The following is a 12,843-nucleotide window of genomic DNA, read 5'->3' on the forward strand; positions in this document are numbered from 1 at the left end:
GCACGTGATATGCTACTAAGCAAGAGAATTCAATACGAATACAACATACAACCGTTAATTACGAATGATTGATTGCTGATGTGGACCATGTTTTGTCGTATAGCGATCTTAAGTCACCGCAGGTGGGAAGTCCACTTGGCACTTGACATTTGACATTATACGTTGTGTGTTTGGACTTTTGTTAACCAAGCGAATGACGATGTAGTTTGGCTTTGCCGGCGGTCAATCTTTCTAAAACTAATGTAAAAAATAGAATAAAAATTATTAATCTTTCTATAACGTACTCTATCAATTGTTTTAGCTAATTATTCAAATAATCGGCTGATATTTCTTATATCTTTGTATATTTTATTGGTCAAAAGAAAGAAAAACAACATATATTAATTAACTTTAAAAATTATTTTTTATGTTTTTTTTAGCAATATACCTAAAAGCTGTCATTACAAAATTACTTTTATGTTTTAAGATATAGATTTTATTATGCGAACAAGGAGACAGTTTTTAATATAAATTTTTTATACATGTAATAATTTGTTAATAATTACTTTCAAAGCTGTCACTTTTTCTTTATAATTTATCCGAAAGTACTAGCTAGAGGATAAAAATTTTTTAAAGTTATTTTCACTAATATCTAAGAAAGCAAATCTAGATATTTTAATTTCAAATGCTAAATAATTTAATTAATTATAAATGTCAATTAGATAAATTGATATTTTATTATAAATAAATAAATATATCACTGTAAATATTAATAAATTGAAAAATAGTTTGATTTCCTCAATACCGTTAAGACCGTCTCCAATGAAGGTCTCCGGTTTAGCCTGCAAGAGCCCAATGTGCTAAAGCTCAGTGTGACGCCGTCTCGAGGGATTGGCAGGGGTGCAATCCCAACTTGCTAGGGAGCCACACATGCAGCAAGCGTATTTTAGTTTTGATTACTAGATTTTAGGCCCGTGTCCAACGCTGGACACGGGGTTTACGATATTATCAATATTAAATCTTCATACATTTAATTTATAAAATCTTATAATTTTGAAGATATACGGTTCTAAGTGTTATAATGTGCAAGTTGCAATACAATAATCGCATGTTCGTCACTGTCATTATTACATGAGACATATTGATGGAATTGTTTGACATAGTTATTCTACAAGGCACATGCTACAATAATTTCCCTATCATAAAAGTTTTTGAAACCAGTTATATTCATAATGTAATATTATTATAAAAATATAATTAAGAATTAAAATATAACTATACTTGTGATCTTGTACTTGACATTCAAGTATACGTATGTGGTCATGATGCAGACTCATTTTCAATCACCTGTCTTATGGTAATTAGATAACAATTATGATTGTATTCACTTTCTTTGATAACAATTAGGACTCTTGATTTGAGTAAGAATTGTAACTTAAAAAAAAATTAAATATAAATACTTTTTGTAACTTTTTTTAGAAAAATTTTAAAAAAATCCTCTCAAGTTGATGGTTAAAAATAAATATAAGTTAAGTATTGAGGGCTAAAAAGTGTAAATTTTTTATGGAAAACAAAAAAGTGTAAATTAATGAGACTTTTTCTATAAATTATTATAAATATTAATATAATAATATATTTGGATAATTATTATTAGGATTTTTAATTTATAGTTTATCTAAATGATGACATAAGCGAGAGTCAATTTGATAAAAATAAGCAATTTAATTGGTTAATAAGTCATTATTTCAACTGTCTTATAATATATATTAAAATTTTATGTTGTTACTTTTTGTCACAGAGAGGAATATATTCAGCATTCAAATATTAAAAATTAATTCTATCTACACAAATAGTTTTTAATTTGATTTAAATTTATTGGATTGTTTTGGATACTAGTTTCCTATTACAGGTAATTTTAATGAAGGATTTATAGATTCGATAAATTAAAGTAGCCAAAATTCGTTAGTATTTTATACAATTACTAGTCATAACATCCGTACGATATACGGTAGCTATGTAAATTGTAACATAAATAAATTCGAATATGTCTCATATATGTTTCGTGTAAAGTAAATCGATGATCAAAGTTAAATTATAATAAACAGTAATGACAAATAGTTTTGTGATTTCGGATCGTAAACTCAAATTTTGAAGTCTCCATGTTAATAACTATAACTAATAGGAGTTGAATAATTAAGGAAAAAAAACAGACAATTTATTAATGACAATATTAGTTTATTAATGACAATAAATTTATTAAGCTAAAAGTTAGAGTTTAATTCTAAATCTAATAAGGAAATTGAATTTATATAGAACTAAAAAAGCTAATTTAACAAAATAAATAAATTAAAAGCACACATGTCGATCAAGAACGATTGTGTCACATGTCGTTTCCATGTCAATCCTGTTTTAGTGGTAGATATCATGAAACTAGCTATGTGTATATTTTAGCAGTACGTAAATTTGAAGTGTTGTTACTCTAAAAACGCATCATTGTCAATATGAATTGAAATTCCTCAATGTGCAACAGTACAGTAGTTTAATTGTGAATATTTTGTGTGGAAATATGGGAATGCACGTATGTGACTTATAGGAGGTGGACGTACATCGTACATGTAGCTAGGTTTCCCCATCTATACATAAAAGGACATACATGCATGGACTACTGAGCTTATATATGTGTAGGAGACGAACGAAACAAGTGCTTTTGAAATTGGCTTCGATCATATATTAACAAATGAGGCCATGTAGTATTGTGGGTTTAGGGTTAAGGAAAGGTGCATGGAATAATGAAGAAGACACACTTCTCAGAAAATGTATTGAGACATACGGCGAAGGGAATTGGCATCTTGTTCCTCTCAAAGCGGGTAACACATGCTTTCGATTCATAATGTTGTGTAACAGTAGTAGTCAATATAGTTTTATTTACAACAACTTTATTTGGTATATTTTGTTTACAGGTTTAAACCGATGCAGGAAGAGTTGCAGGTTACGATGGTTGAATTATTTACGGCCAAATATAAAGAGAGGAGACTTTGATGATGATGAAGTTGATCTCATGATTAGACTTCATAAGCTTCTAGGAAACAAGTGAGCCAAACTCTGCTTAAACATATACACATGAATTAATTTACCTGAATGCATGGCTAAGAACTAACCGGGTTAAAACTTTGGATATAAATAAAATTACCGTTTTATTTACCGTTAAAACCTATGAATTGATATACATAGATATTAATAAGGTAATATAATTTAAATTTTGTTTCAATACCATTTATACGTACATGATACGAATTAATGGTTATAGAATCTTTCATGATGACATTTTTATTATACTAGCACGGTACCCGCGCAATGCGGCGGTGTTGTGGCGGCGGCGATGCGGTGGTGGGGTCACTGTTGGTGGTGGAGGCGGCGTCGAGTGGTGTAGATAAGTGATGTAAAGATAATTGATAAAAAATTAATGGAAATATTTTGGATAAATAACTGATATTGTAATTTAATCTTTAATGGTATTTTAGATAATTCCTCCATAACTTCTAAAGAGAAGGTTGTTTTATTTATTAAATAATATAAAAGTATAGATTAGGTGTATAAGAGAATTAAGATTAAGAAATAAGGGTATTTTGAGTATAAAAAAAATGCTGAATTTCCTAAAATAGAAAAAGTCAATATGCTTTATAAGGGTTTATAGATTAGTGTAGGTATAGTAGACAATTCACATAAACATTTGTTGTTCATATTAGAGCATGATTTAACATTATATATTGCTATATTGGTATGACTATTAATATTAGAATGAACTTTGTACTATATATGTCATCAGTGTATATATTGTTAATTTACTGTATAATTTAAAAAAATATATAGAAATCCAGGAAGAGTGGTAAGTTATTTTGACAACTAAAAAAAAAACTCAATAATCATTTTGTATCACACATTCTTTCTTCTTTTATCTCTATTAAATTAAATAATAAAATTCACTCAAATCATTCACAATGCTTTATCTCACAAACTGTAAATCGTTAGGCAAAACAAAAAGCATGGGCAACCTTAAAATTTCGTCCTCTTTCATTAGAAATTCAATTCGATATACTTTAGACGAACTTTTAATTTTCGTTTTCTTTTTGGTACTTACATATAACTTACACATGTGTAGGTTGAACAAAAATTATGATTCAGAGCGGGTTTCGCACTTAAAGATATTCATAAACCAAAGCTGGTGGGGGTGATAGGTCATTAATGGTGATAGGTCATATTATGATAGGTCATACAAGGTGATAGGTCATTGGGGGTGACCGCGGATAGGTAATCTACCTAACGGGCTCCGCCCTTAGCTGCTATGACTCCGCCATGGACCGACGGGCTCCACCTTTGGCCACCATGGCTCCGCCATTAACATTCATTTTTATGTACATATGTTCAATTACTAATTTACATGTGAAAACAATGATTCTACACATGTGTAAGTAAACAAGTACAAGAAGAAAAAAAACAAAAATTAAAAAGTCGTCAAAAGTATATCGAATTGGATCTCTAATGAAAGAGAACGAAATTTTAAGACTACCCATGCTTTTTGTTTCGTCTAACGATTTACGGTTTGTGAGATAAAACATTTTGAATGATTTGGATGAATTTTATTATTTAATTTAAAAGAGAGAAAAAGAGAAATAATATATCGTACAGAATAGTTCTTTAGCTCTTTTTTATTTGTGGGTTCTTAAATAACCATTCCTCCCCGGGGAGATATACATTTATAGTCGAAGCAGAAGGCATGATTTGTCCGAAAGTTTTAACACAGATCATATAGCATTTTTACCTGAATGACCAGTTATTAATTACTCATTCTTTATTGTAACAATAGGTTATATCGTCAAAATGTAAAAACTTGTGGTTAATAAGCTTAAATTTTTATTTAAATCACAGATGGTCCCTGATTGCGGGAAGAATACCAGGAAGAACTGCTAATGATGTGAAGAACTATTGGAACACACATATTTGCTCCCGTATAAAACAAGTGAAAGAACCTAAGGGTGATGAGTCGTCACGGAAAACGACAGTCACACTTATTAGTCCCCAGGCACGACGAACATTCTCTAAACCTCACATTGCAGGTAACCATGGCATCAACATAACAAGATCATCATCATCATCGTCGTCATATGATGAAGACAATCCCTTTAATGTCTCCACAGGATTAATGTCGTCATCCAAAGTAGTATTACAAAATGAAGGAGTATTTGGATGTGTTATTTGACGATAATGTGAACGATAATATTGATGAATCACTTGATACATTTTCAGCAGATATGGCGACTTTAGGTGTGGATGAGGAAGTAAAAGAAGGAGGGCAAAATAGTTTGTGTGATTTCTCCATAGATGAGGAAATGTGGGAGTTTATAAATTCAGAACAACTATAAGTCTAGTTAAGAGTAAATGAGCAATTGAGTCCTTTGGAGATATCAGATATCTGAAGACTGCTTGTTCTGTTTTCCTTATATATATATATATATATATATAGTTTGGCTATTTAAAGACTTGATTGTCTTCAATGAAATTAAAGCATACTAAAAAGCATAGAATAATTCTTGTGTGTATGACGATAATAACTTTCTATTTGTCTATATTATGCGGTAATAATTTGGATAACAAGTAGTACGGATCTAGGATTTCAACTTAGGTAAGTCTTCGATTTAGACTAACAACTTAATAGAGACGGTGAAAATATATTAAATAGACCGGAGCAATTTATCGGGTCACAAATGTATACATATAAACATGAAATCCATGTGGGACGATTTTACTATCGTTAATAATTCATACAATAACAAGAGAATAGTACATATGAAAACGATAAAACTAATTTTAGCAACATAATATTATCATGTTAGTCTTGAAGATTTTAAGGGTTATATATTTAGCCCCATGAGTTATACGAGATAACATAAATTTCTATCAAATAATTCAACAAATATTCAATATAAAAAAAAACTGTCATCGAAGAACGAAGATATTTTTTTTATGTAATGTAGTAAAATGTCAAATGACAAAGTAATAAACATTATTAGAAGGAAAAATTATAAACCTTAAGATCAATCTTCACATTTTTTCATCCTCCCTCATCCCTTCCACAAGCAATGAATATTTCACCATTCTCTTACCGTCTATTTAGGAATTAATCTTGACTCAGTCATATTATCTAGCTTGAGTTGGTTTTATTTAAGTTAGTATTTGAGTTGGTTTTAGTGTTGCTTTAAATAAATGGTATAAAGTCATGAGGTTGACCGAATTATATGCAATTGAGAATATGAACGTTATGGGTCATACCCATAACCAATTCCTTAGGTAGAGTTGGTAGTTTATTTGTTTATTTTAGGATCACATGAGATATAGTTTTGTCTATTTAAAGCTTATTCTGTCATTGAATGAGAAGTAAGTTTCACCTTTGTTTTCTATATTTTTGTACGTATTTATACTCTCTTTTCATATTAACATACATAATATACATACTGAGTGAGGTTGAGAGTGATAAAAAACAAAGAAAAAGATAAAATTAAAAAGGTGTGAGGGTGAGGAAGAAACCAGATTTACACCACCATCACCACTTTGCTACCCACCCCTTTGGTACCTACAGGGCGGGTGGTGTTTCAACTGGTCACCGGTCGGTCACCATCTTGCCTCCTTACGTATTACGTCCACCCTCAAAGAATTAAACATAGAATATATAAAAACATAAATTCAACTTAAATTAAGACAACATTTTTTTATGTTCCAAGTAATCTAAAGTTTATATTTTTGCAATATATTTATGTTGGAAAATAAAAAATTAAATATAAATAAAAAAGAACTTTATATCTCAAAAGATATTATTTAAAAAAAAAATTAAGAATCATTATTACTTTTTAATAAGAATTAAAAAGATCTTTAAAATATGGAAACTTTTATAAATTTGGAATATGTCATTAATATATATTTTAGGTAAGAAATTATTACCATATATCTCTTTTATATATGTTAAGTGTCATCTAATTATATAAATAATATTTTTAATAATTTTTGTGGGATTTTACATCGAATATCTATCATGTTTTTCAAAATATAAACAAAAATCTCATTAGATCAAGTGGTTTATGTTTCACATAAAAAACTTGAGGTTGTGGGTTCTAATCATGCTTATGACTTTTTAATATGCTATTTATTTATAATTAATAAAAGCTATGTGGTTGTTGACTGGATAATGATTTGTCAAGTATGTATAGGTGTCAGCTTACGTGTCAACGTTTAAGAGACTAACGACGTGAGATCGCCACGTAGGAAAAAGATGATGTGGCGAGCTTTGGGATATGCCACATCATCAAATTGAGATAGAAAATTATATATATATATAGAGATACTAGTTAATAACCCCGGGTTCAACCCGGGCATTTTAATTAAAACTTTCAAACAAAAAATATATATAAAAAATGTATGTAACTTTTGTTATTGAAACATTATAACTTGATATAAACATAGTGAATTGACCAATACAATGATATATAAAATAATAATATCTATTTCGTTACTAAGAAATAAAAGACATTTCATTACATTATATATATATATAAAATTCCTAATATTTATGATGTCATATTTAAAAGAACCTCATTTAATACTTATTTAAAATTCCTAATATTTTATTTGAAAATATATATATATATATATATATATATATATATATATATATATTTATGATGTCATATTTAAAAGAACCCCATTTTATACTTATTTATATATATATATATATATATATATATATATATATATATTTTCAAATAAAATATTAGAAATTTTAAATAAGTATTAAATGGGGTTCTTTTAAATATGACATCATAAATAAGAAAAAGATCTTTTTAAACAATATGTGATCTTGACACATAATAGTCTTTCTAAAAATACTTTTAAAAAATAATCCTTCTTTATTATATATAAAGATTAGGAATCATATTAGTCTTAAAGATTTTAAAAGCCTTGACATAATATAAATTAGGTTTTTAAAACTATAGTTGTCGACTTGTAACTTTTGACTCGACTCGAAACATGATATTTTGATTTATGATTCGGAATGTGACTCGACTCCTAAGAGTCGGGATATTTTTAAGTACTACATAATATCGTATAATTATATATATTTGACGTCTTTATAAGCAAAATATAAATTCGTTATCGTAATAAATTTACAAAAATATTACATATTCAATAGTTTTGAGACATAAACTTACAATTTATCTTTAAATTAGTAATAAAATAATCAAGATTACATTCATAACACATAAAATAATGTAGCAAATTCTCCAATAATTATAAGTTTGTGACTCGTTTTTGGTATAAACGACTCGACTCGTAAAAGTCGACTCACGACTCATTAGAGTTTAACAACTATAGTCAAAACATCAAAAAAGTTTCTATGTATTATAAAAATTAAATTATAAATAAACCTTTAAATTATTCAAAATCTCAAATATGTTTTAAAATAAATTTGGACTTGAAACACATTCATGTTCTAAAAATCAATGGTATCAACTGGAATGAAAAAAAATCTGCTTTTTTTGTTTCAAACTAGTATAATGGGTAAATTTATTTACCAAGTTAGTATAGTTTTAAAAATATTTACTAAATTAATATAATTTAAAAAAAATAAAAATAAATCATTTTTTCATTCTTCCCTTCAATTAATTAATCAAACAAAAATACATAATTAACTAAATTATTAACTAAATGTTTTTCACTATTCAGGATAAAAATAAAAATATCCTATTTGGTCCGCTTGTTCAATTAAGATTTGTACTTTGTGCTAAAAAAGATGTACAACACAAGTTTTGATAAAAGTGGACAAAATGGCGTCGCCTTCCAAAACAACTTTTGTCAATAAGAAAAGAGGTTTGTACTTTGTATTGAAACGTATTAGATAGCATTTAATATTTCATCTTCTTGCTTTGTTTTTCCGTTTTACAGACCTTCTCCTTTACCAGAATTTTTTTTTCTTTTTCTCAAAAAGAAGCCTGAATGTTATCCCCGATAATTAGGTAGGTCCTGACCAATTTTTTACGTAGGTCCTCGAAAAACGATATCACATACCCTCTGAATTTTTTTGAAAACTTAGGTAGGTCCTAGGACCTACCTTCTAGTATGGTAGATCCGCCTCTGATAAGTAGTATATGTTTGGCAGAGATGTTTAGTTCCCGTACGTATGTTAACAAACAAAATTTGTCAAGCCGGCATACCATATATATACATTTACAACGCCTGGTTTCATTACTAAATTACCAATATCGGCCGGTTGTGGCGATACGAACCCGACTTCATCTATAATAACTTATCTGCCGCCATTTGGCCAACAAAAGATATATCCAGCGTTAGCAACATTCTTTAGAGGCAACAAAAGGCCCTTAAAGAACAACTGATATGAATCTGTTGGAATGAAATGAAATAAAAGTATAAGGGTGTTAGGTGTGTTTTTTAATAATTGTTTCTTATTCTTTGTAACTACTTGTTCACCAAGTTAGGTTAGTATTAGGTTAAGACTATGAATAAGGCCTTGCAGCCATTGTCTTTAGGTAGGAAAATATATGTCAGTTCTTTAAGAACTATTAGGAGTTGCTGGACTAAAACCAGTTGTGGAGTTGCTGGAGCTCTAATCCAGTTATTTACCTATCACTCAATTATTGTTTCTTTGTGTTTACTACTGTGTTACTTCTGTTTCTTCTGCATAATCAGTTTGGTGCATATCAATTGGTATTAGAGCCCTCAATCCTCTTAACTGTGGGTTGGACAGAAATATCTTTGAAATCGACAAAGAAGTGCGATGGAGCAGTTAATGGCATTCAAATAGGAAGGTACTGTTTTTGATTGCTGCAATTCGTTTCAAATATTCATTGATCAGGTTAGCAATTTGGAAGAAATTTCTGAATTCTACGGCATATACCTATTCATCAATGGGTTAAAACCTAAAATCAAGGAAATATTTGATGAGTGGCATCAATATAGCTGCACTATGGTGAAAGATGCAATTTCATTGGCTTTAAAAATTGATTCCAATGGCTTGCAAGATTCTTTCTCTCTATTCGATTCTAATTCTTCTTTTCATAACCAAGATTTGGAGTTTGATATTGACAGTCCACGAATGCACAACTTATGTTATAATTAAGCTAGGCAAGAAAGTAGATTAGAAGGTAATCAACAAGAACAATGACAAGTTCAAATATAATAAATCTATGCAAGTATAATCATATGTATCATTGATTAAATGATGAATACATGGTCGATATTACAAACTTGACTTACAAGAATACAAATGAACAAAGTAATTGTTAAGTCTAGACACACTACAAACTTAAACAATTACAAGTGGCACACACTTTGTGGTGACAAACACACTTGACACAATGCGGTTGTGTTGCCTTTTATAGAGGAGGAATTAGGCAACACAACCTTCCTTTGATGGTGATCGATGGTGGTTGTCGACGTCCCATTGGCTCCTTGTACTTCCATGCAAGAGCCCTTGTCTTTTTTACCAAAACGGGTTTGAGAGAGAAAACCCTTGTTTTGTTCCCAACTTGTACCTTTGCCATATAAGGTATTTTACAGTTGGGAAAACCACCATGTGATTCTTGTTTTCATCTGGTTTGAAATCTTCCCGCCTTGACTAACAACTTGGGCAGCAAACAACCCGCTGAAGAGAGCACTGGTCTCGCTGAACACTCGCTGATGACACACGTCAGCGAGCAAGTCTTATCAGCGAATCCAAGACTCAACAATCTCCCCCTATTCGCTGAGGAGACTTGCTGAGTAGATAAGACTTAGAAAAGAATGTAGTATAAAAGATGTCTTTTATATCATCAAAGAAAATTACAAGCTGAAGCATAAAGCTTTTACAAAGTAAGACATCTCAAAGATTAGCAGCTTCAATCTCCCAAGCGTTCTCCTGCTTGGCAATCATCAGCACTGGATCTTCTCTTCTCGCTGGCTTCATCAGCTCTTCATCTATCTTGCTGATGACTGATCTAGCACTTGTCATTTTAGCGAATCTTTTTTTGATGCTGATCAGAAAGCCAGTAGATGCTTGTTCAGTCTCCGCCAGCCTAAAGAAGAGTTGATCATTTCAGAAATTTTAGAAGAATATGCCGGCAGGATTTTCAAGTACTCTCCCTTCTTCAAAGAAACACCTGGGAGGAAGCCTCAGATTCAAGCCAGCATCGCTTGAGATAGGAGGAAGGTCAGCAGGCAAGGGTTGCATGGTTTGCTTTCTATTCTGAGTACTCTTGCCTGCTGACGAAGAGACAGCAGCTGGGGAGCCAAAGATTGCCCTCAGCATTGGGAGGTCTGCCTTGAACTTTGTTTCGAACTTCAGTGCTCTTTCAAAATACTCTTTCAGCATCCCTTGAAGTTGTTCATAGCTGGCAGCCTTTTTATCTTTTATAAGCATATAAACCTCAAACCATTCTGAAGCTCCCAAGTTGCTGCTCTCTGTGCTTCCACAACAGTGATTTTTTGTGGTCTCTTCCTATCATTCATGATCTTTAACCACTTGGCCTTCTCACTTTCAAACTTTTCTCTCTTTTCCTTCAATAGCTGCTCTACATCAGCTTGCTTTTGCCTGTAGAGAGCTTGAGGCCCACCAGTGGTTAACAACATCCTCTGCTCAGCATCCATCTGATCCTTATCCGAGAGAGCCAGCTGGTTAATGAACTCTAGGTTTTTCCTTTCATTTTCCTGGTTTGCTTTTATTCTGTCCAGCTCCTCCATGGCCTCTTCTTGTGTTTTTCCCTCAACAGTTAGAGAAAGGACATCAATAACTTGGTGTTCATTGCCTGTTGGGGAAGTGATGGAGATGTTCTGAGTAGAGAGAGACGAAGGTCTCTTGAAAAAGCCAGCATCCGTGAGTTGCTTTCTTCGTGCTTCAGTCATTTGAGTGACTTCAACATTTCCAAGGAAGCGAGGATGGAAAATATTTAGTACTTTCTTGGATCTATCCCTGGCCATTTCTTGTGCCAGCCCAGCTTCCCATGCTGCTCTAACTGCATGAGGACTCATCTCCTCTTCCTCTTCATCAAACCTTTCAATACGTCGAGCATCAGCCACAATTAATTGTCGCTCCCCCTCAGCAGCATCATCATTCTTTTCAGTTTCCTCCCCTTCAACACCAGCTAGGGGAACATCAGCAGCTTCACTCATTATTGTCTCCCCCTCAACATCAGCAGGGGGAACATCACTTGCATTCTCACTGACAACCACTATTGCTAGTTCATTATTTTTGTTCTCGGTGGCTGTAGCAGAATCATCCTCATTCAAAACAGCTTCAACGGAAGAATCAAGAACGTTATTAAATGCTCCTTGGACTGCTTCAGTGATCAAGGCCAAAGTTTCATCATTTACTGCCTTCTCCCCCTTGGAAGTTTTATTATCAATAACCACTTGCACAGTGGCCACTGGAGCAGGCCGCTGGACCAGTCTACTGCTTGAGAAGTTGAGAGAGTAGTTGTTTGATCTCTCCAACTTCTTTTTCCAACCTTTTTTGGCGCTAACGATCTTCCTCACTGAAGGATGCTTGATGAGGAGGAAGACTGGCCATTTTAGTTTCCAAGGTATTGATAGCCTTTGTGTTGCTCTCGACCTCGGTGATGAGAGGAGAGACCAGGTCAACAACCTTTTTTACTTCAACAGCAGCAGAGTCACTGTTGCTGGAAGCTTTTCTTGCTAATAGACGTGCACCATTTCCAACCTTGCACATCGATCGAGAGAAACCTCTGATGGCCTGCTGATCTCTTTTTATAATATTTGAGTATGTGCGCAGCTTCTCTTGATCAGCAGCCATTGAAATGGACTTTT

At 31.8% G+C, this 12,843-nt stretch overlaps 1 pseudogene; it reads left to right on the forward strand.

The window, feature by feature from the left end:
* Positions 1-2,702: 2,702 nt before the first annotated feature.
* On the forward strand, positions 2,703-5,415 carry LOC122579240 (annotated as a pseudogene).
* The last annotated feature ends 7,428 nt before the right edge of the window (positions 5,416-12,843 follow it).

This window comes from Erigeron canadensis, chromosome 8 (genome assembly GCF_010389155.1).
Source record: "Erigeron canadensis isolate Cc75 chromosome 8, C_canadensis_v1, whole genome shotgun sequence".
NCBI classification, from domain to species: domain Eukaryota; kingdom Viridiplantae; phylum Streptophyta; class Magnoliopsida; order Asterales; family Asteraceae; genus Erigeron; species Erigeron canadensis.